This window comes from Elaeis guineensis, chromosome 2 (genome assembly GCF_000442705.2).
Source record: "Elaeis guineensis isolate ETL-2024a chromosome 2, EG11, whole genome shotgun sequence".
Taxonomy (NCBI): Eukaryota; Viridiplantae; Streptophyta; class Magnoliopsida; order Arecales; family Arecaceae; genus Elaeis; species Elaeis guineensis.
The window spans coordinates 8,630,768-8,638,623 of NC_025994.2; positions in this window are offsets into that span (position 1 = coordinate 8,630,768).

A 7,856-nucleotide genomic window follows, 5' to 3' on the forward strand; every position below is an offset into this window, starting at 1 on the left:
TTTAACCCAATTCAAGTCTAACTAAATCAGATCTAATCTAAAATTAATTAGTACTTGAATTCAATCTCTCATAAATCTCTTAGATTATTGATCAGAACATCATCATCTCTGAAATTAAACCTGAACCTCATGTCTAGTGCTAGCTAGACATAGTCAACTGTTTAATTCCATATGATCTCTAACTTAATGTTTAATTAAGCTAATCTATCCATTCAATCAAGTCAAGTACTTTTAAATTGAACTTATAGACTTAGGTCACTTCTTTCCTACATCGTTTGACTTTGTGTGTGACTCCATAGATTCAAACACAAAGCTAGTAGCATAGGAATAATTTTTTGTACTAATCAAAATTATCATCTAGTAATGATTTCCTACGTTCGAATAGGTCGAATATTTATAAAATAATATTCAAATATCTACGCATATGGTTACCAGATAATTCATTCATGTGACCTCGAATACTCGAGGATGACCTAGGATTTAATTGTCAACCCTGAATGAGTCATCCACATTGTATTTCAACCTTTTACATCCATCACATGGATTATCCAGATCCAGATTTTATTAAATTAAAATACAGTGATGTATTAACTCCTATAATCCAGAAGGATCAATCTCACTTGATCCACACATAGACTTCGTAAGTACTTGACTGTACCTAATATCTTTTCGTCACTGTATTAGAAATGCAGGTAGTCCAGTATCAAAGCACAGTGAGTTATTTGTAAGTCACTATGGTGATCTCAGATCTGAGGGATACTTATATCCATATACTTTGCGAGCTGCTCTTAACAGCAGAGTGCTCCATAAGTGAGTCACTTGTTCTGTGACGATGTACTCCTATATATCACCTGTATGTCATATCAGTATCTTCACACTTTTTGGTTAAGAAGACAATCACCTATATGACAAACAATAACCTACACTTGATGAACGTCATCGTCTTTTAATGATGTATCATTTGGTCGCGACCATATTTAAGAACTATTCGATAACTCTTCTTTTATCGATTGTCATATAATTTTAAGGATTTCATCACAACACAAGAGTCCTACCTAATAAGAAAGATATATAATTTATGATAAAAATATTAAAATAATTTTTATTTATTCATAATTTATATACAAATTATAAAGAGCACAATCATCCAAATAATTGGCTTTAGGATATATTTTCTAACACTCTTCTCCCAAACTCTTCTATTCTCTTCTAAATCCTCTTTAGATTTTTTCTTATTCTATTTCTTTGTTTTTCATCTACTGAGTTGAAGCTTTGTTTTTCATAAATCCTCTATAGATTTATGAAATTGTATGAGATTTGAATTCCCAATTATATCTTTTAATTTCACCTTTAATTCCTAATTAAGTTCATAGATCTAATTCAGATGTCAAAATAATTTTGAATCCAAATTAATTAAGTTTTGTATCTCATACAAAAATTTAAAAATTTTCTACTTACCCTCGAGTCGACTCGTCTTGGACTCGAGTCGACTCATCACAGTGAGTCGGCTTGGATTAGAGATCGAGTCGGCTCTTTGTGACGAATAGAAACCCTGTTTCTAGCCTGCAAAACTTGAGTTGGCTCGGATGCAAATTGAGCCGGCTCCATAATCTCTTGAGTCAACTTCGATGAAAAAGGAGTTGGCTCGTCAGGGACTCGAGTCAACTCCACAGGCCAAACAAAAACTCTGTCATATGTTTGATATTTTTAGATCATGCATGCATCACAAAAACAATTCTAATTTAGATTTGAAAATCTTTTTCAGATCTAAACAACTAATCATGTATCACAATCAGTCAAACCTAGGGTTTCAAATCTAGGGTTTAGTAGAAAATTAAGTTCTTTCCTTTCATTTTTCTTCCTCATGGGATGTAACCATGTGGCACCCCTACACACTATAAGAAAACCTTTTTGAATGGACAAGAGAGAGAGAGACTTAATCTCTACTTCCTCTTATGATCGAACAGACCTGGTGATAAATTCAATTGGAGTACTTGACTATTTGAAAATTAACTAAATCTAATCTACTACATATCATATATGTAAAATATAGTTCGATACATATCACATATATAAGGACTATATTAGATCTAGCTAATACATGCTGAAAAATAAATCTAAACTACTTTAGATCTGTTGACTACATCAGATCTGATTTTGATCTATTTTTTAGACCTCAATCTGACTCTGATATTAGTTAAAATTTGCGGATCACTCTATGGGTTGATCAAATTAGCACAGCGGAATTCAAAATTTTTTTCGATCTGGTATCTGAAACATAGTTAAAAAAGACAGATCATTAGTCAAAATTTAGCATGTAAAAATATAAATTAGAACAATACTCGTCACCTTACGTGGGTTGACGATCTGCACGATTGATGATCCGATGATCTCTGAGGTTCGTTGTGGAGCCACGCACGTATCTGACCTCTATAAGTATGCACTCAAACTCAATTTAGAATACTTTTTTCTTGATCAATCTGCCTACTCCTAGATGGATTTGCAAGCTCTTGATCTGTCTTTGATTCGATCTCCGACAGAACTCCGATCACCCCCTGATTGCAGCCTTTTTAATTCTTCACATAAAACTGATGGTGTTCAACACCTCGAACCCACTAGATGGCTCATCCAACACCCTTGGACATGGAAGAAGGATATAGAATAGAGAGAGGATAAGGAAATAGCATGGAGATGTGGAAAATATTCAGATTAGCACTAACTTTTAATCGGGTGATAATGTAGCCATTATATAGAGCTTGATCACATCAAAACTCCCATAACCAAATAGCTCCCACCCCCACCCTTTTCTCCACATTTTTGGTCGACCAAAATCAGATCCTATTTGGTTGTTGTCACCCTAAAACAAATCCTAAAATAAATTTCTCAAATTTGAATTCAATCCGTTTGAATTCAAACTTGAATTCGAATCAAATTCGAATTCAAATGAGATTTCATTCTTATCCATTTCTTTCTCCCTCCCTTATCTGATTTGGGTGACACACATATGGATCCACTCCATGTGGGTGCGCCCCTCCACTTGGCTAAACAATATTGGGTGGCGCCAATATTTGGCACCCTCACAAACCTAATCTAATTAGGTCAAATTCAAATCTGGGTGAGTCAACATTTGGAACCCAATTTGAGCTTGCACCAAATTGATTAAATCCTATCTAATATGATCCAAATTAAGGAGGAGAAAATAGGTTTAACCATGTGCTAGCATGTTTTCTTAAATCCAAAGCTAGGACTCAAAAACTGATCCTAACCCAATCAGACTACACTTAGCCCAATTGTGCAATCATAGACCAATACCCTTGTTTGTGTGACCCCATAGATCCAATTCTGTCGGTAGTGAGATATATTGTGATCTTTATCATCAATATCATTGAAACTTTTTTCGATAGACTGAAATTCTTTTCAATTCATCTAATTAAAATTATCGATCATCGAAATAATTTTAATTGGTCCCACAATCCATCAGTGATACCTAGCAGTATGTAGTGATAATTCAGTAAAACTAAAAGATAAACCTCTAGGTGCAGTTACTATATGACTTGGTTCTTCTATCATGAATTTCGACAGGATCAAGATCAAGGTTAACTCATCAAACCTCATACCTGTCATATGACAAAATCAATCGATTCAAGTTTGATATGAAATCCAATAGAAATTCTTTTTTATCTTTCACGTTACCATGACCATGGGCTTAAGGACTCAATCTCATGATCTACAAAAGACTACTCCTCCTCTACCGAGGTTGATAGATCCCATCTTGGTGCAATCCAATTTCTACAATGAACATATTGCAATCAACATATATCTCAAGATTTCGTATGGCTAAGAGATCGAGTTATAGTATAGTTAAACTACAGCACGCTCAAGTTAAACTATCAATGCACCTCAGGTTAGAGAACTAATTCACACAATTGTAGCTATAAATAAGTCACTGATGAGAAGGTAAAAATTCTTGTCACTATTCGTGATTGATCACATTCAGTACCTTTGTTCTTAACAAGCACATGTACTTTCACTCTGATATCTCTACACCGTAGATTCAAGACTCATTTATCTGAAGAAAATGATCATACATCAATCTTTTGAATCGATTATCATCTCCATAATGATCCTATGATCGAGAGCTATTTATGAGTTAACTAAGATTAGCACGTATCTTAAATTCTCAACTCTTGAAAATATGTGTTATTTTATCCATTAATCCAATGAACGATTCACAGATACTTTAAATACAATGTGAATAAAAATAATCTAATTTTTAGTAATATTTAAAATTAAATTATAAATTATGTCCTAAAAATATTTTACAAATGTCAGTCAATCTGGCTTATAGGGCATACATCCAATATGGGTATCCAGTCGTTACTAGTCAAAAGAGAGACTCTGATTACCATAAATGCTACTAGATTTTTGTTAGAGCCTAAAAGCTTGTGGAGCATGATGATGAGAGCCAAGTATGGCCTGTGGACATTGGAGGCAGATAACCAGGCTAGTCAGCACCATTCGTTCATTTGGAGGGAGATCTATGCACGGTCTTCGTTGATGATGGTGAACACACAATGGATGATTGGTGATGGATGGAGTGTATATGTGATGAGAGATGCTTGGGTTGTTGACCTTATATTGAGTCAGTGGCCGACCATGGTTGATGTGGGGATTATGGATGGATTGTGGTTTAGGGATCTCCTATTGTTTGATAGGAGGTAGGACACTACTTAGTCATTTAGCCTTTTAGGGAGCAGTTGGCTAAGTAGATTCGAGTGATTGTAGTTCTACAATATGTCACCCCCGATGTGTGGATTTGGAGATCCAATTCTAGCTCCAGGATGAGGATCAAGGATTTGTATGACTTCTTCAAAGGTGAGCCAGCATAAAGGAGAGATGCCCCATGGATCTGGAGACTGGTATCCATCCAAGGGTTACCTTGTTTATTTGGAAGGTGGTTGGAGGTCGCCTTTCAACCAAGTTGGTTCTGAGTAGGAGGGATGGACATCCCTTTGGCTTGCCTATGTGGTGGTGTGGAGTCTACTGAGCACACCCTCTTTCAATATGAGAGGGCAATGCAGGTGTAGAGGTTGGAAAAAGAGGTTCTTCACTTTTACTCCTATGGATTTGTTCTTAGTATAACTGTGGAGCAATGCTACTAGGCTATAGTCTAGGATGGTTGTATTTGGTTGGCTAGGAATACTTGGATCTTTGAGGGCAACTATTAGTCGCCAGGGTTCATAGTCGTGAGCACTTTGATTCGAGCCAAGAAGATTTCCTCCTCACATGACATTGGAAAGATTTTGACAACTGGGATAACCTGGGACTTCCTTATTGCTTGTGTAGTGCCCTAGATGATCTTCTTCATCTAAGAGGCCCTTCTCTTGAGTTTTCTCAAGGTTAACTTTGATGGAAGCATGATGGAGAGGGGTAGCAAAGGTGGAATGGGATTTATAATATGAGATTTGGATTCTAGAATTTCGATAGCCAGAGAGGATCCGATCTATAGCACTTCAGCACTAAAGATGGAATTGAGGGCTGCCTGAAAGGGCGTCTACCATGTTTGATGAGTTTTGAGAGCAAACTGCATCTTTTTAAAGGATAACTACTACTATGATTGGATTGGTGCAGAGTTATAGCAGGAGGACTAGTGATCACCTCCTTTTATAAGATATTTGGCATTTAGTGAGACAGTGCATGGCTTTCACTGTGAGACATATATATCGAGAGGTGAACGGGATGGAAAACTAGGTGGCTTTATTCACCACTAATCATTATGGAGAAGCAATATGGATTGCTTGTCACTTTGCTCTTAGAGTATTTTGAAATATTTTGATTTTTTGAATTTTTTGAAAATATTCATACTAGAAGTAAATGTTCCTGAGCTTTCTATGGGGCTCACATAGTTATGGACATGGGGTGCACTTATTAGCATAGAGCTCCATTTGTTAGCTAATGCGAGAGAGAGATTTAGGTATCAAGTCGCTGCTAGTCAAGAGAGAGGCTCTGATTGTCAGATATGTTGTTATATTTTTGTTAGAGCCTAAGAGCTTATGGAGCATGGTGATGAGCGCCAAGTATGACTTGTGGACATCGAAGGTGGATATCTAAGATAGTCGGCACTGTTGGTTCATATAAAGGGAGATTTGTGTGCACTCTCCATTGGTGATGGTGAATACAATGGATGATTAGTGATGGATGAGAGTTGATGTGATGAGGGATGCTTGGGTGGTTGACCTTTTGTTGACTTAGTGGCTGATGATGGTTGATGTGAGCATTATCGATAGATTGCGGGTCAGTAATCCCCTATTGCCTGATAGAAGGTGGGACACTACTTTGGTCACCTAGCATTTCAGGGAGTAGTTGGCTGAGTGATTGCAGTTTGGTGATATGTCATTCCGACATATGGATTTAGAGATCCAATTCTAGCTTGAGGGTGAGGATCAAGGATTTGTATGACCTCTTTAGAGGCAAGCCGGTGTAGAGGAGAAATGCCATGTGGATCTGAAGGTTAGGTATCCATCCGAGGGTTGCTTTATTTATTTAAAAGGTGGCTTGGAGTCATCTTCTAACCAAGGGGTTTTGAAGAGGAGGGGGATGGACATCTCCCCAGCTTACATATGTGGTGATGCGGAGGAGTCTATTGAGCACAGTCTCTTTCACTATGAGAAGGTAGTGCAGGTCTAGAGATTGATGGACGCCTTCTAGGAGATTCTTCACTATGAGGCTCCTGTAAATTTGTTCTTAGTATAGTTGAGAAGTAGTGCCACCAGATCGCAGTTAATGATGACAGCAATCAAGGGAGTTTATATTACTTATCATATTTGGTTGGTTAGGAATTCTTGGATTTTTGAGAGAAACACTCAACCACTGATGTCACAGTGGAGAGAGTCTTGATTCAAATTGTGGAGATTTTTCACTCGCACGATATTGGAGAGTTTTTGACATCTCGAGATATTTGGGACCCCCTAACTGCTTGTGTAGTGCTCCAAATGATTTTTTCCACTAGCGGCCTCCATTGCTGAGTTTTCTTAAGGTTAATTTTGATGGCAACATGATTGAGAGGGGCATAGAGGTGGAGTGAGAATTAAAATATGAGGTTCAGATTCTAGACTTTTGGTTATAGGGGGAGTTTGATCTACAACACTTCAGTTTCAGGAACAAAATTGAGGGTTTCCTGAGAGGGTATCCATTGTGCCCGACGAGTTTTGAGAGTGGACTACATCTTTGTGAAAGATGACTCTGCTATTGTGACTGGATGGGTTAACAGTTAGAGCAAGTGGACTAGTGACACTTTCTTTTACAAAATCTTTGGCATTTAGTAAGAGAGTGCACAGCTTTCAATATGAGATATATTTATCCATAGATGAACGGGATGACTGATTGGGTGACCTCGTTTGCCGTTGATTGTTCCAAAGAGATGTTATGGATTTTTGTGACTGCTTGGAGAGTGTTCTGAGATATTTTATTTTCTATTTTTTTTGAAAGTATTCATATTAGGATTGTACGAAATGATTTGGTTAAAAAAAAAAAAAGAGGAGGTGGGATGCTTAACCTTTATATCCGGTCCTAGAGCCATCAATTAGCTTTTTGCAAGGTGGAATGAATGGCTTGCTTTCTATTTTAGTAGTCTGTCGGGACTAGGGATACAATCGAGTCGAGTCAAGTCAAATAGTTGGAAGTTTGAGCTCGATTTGACTCAAAATACTCGAACTCAAAATTCGATTTGAGATCGATCAAATCTTAATATCTTAAGCTCGAGTCTGAGCTCGGCTCAATGAAAAATAGATAAAATTTGACATCAATTCAATTTGGTTCGAATATTAATCGAACCATATTCAAGTTCGAAATCGAAT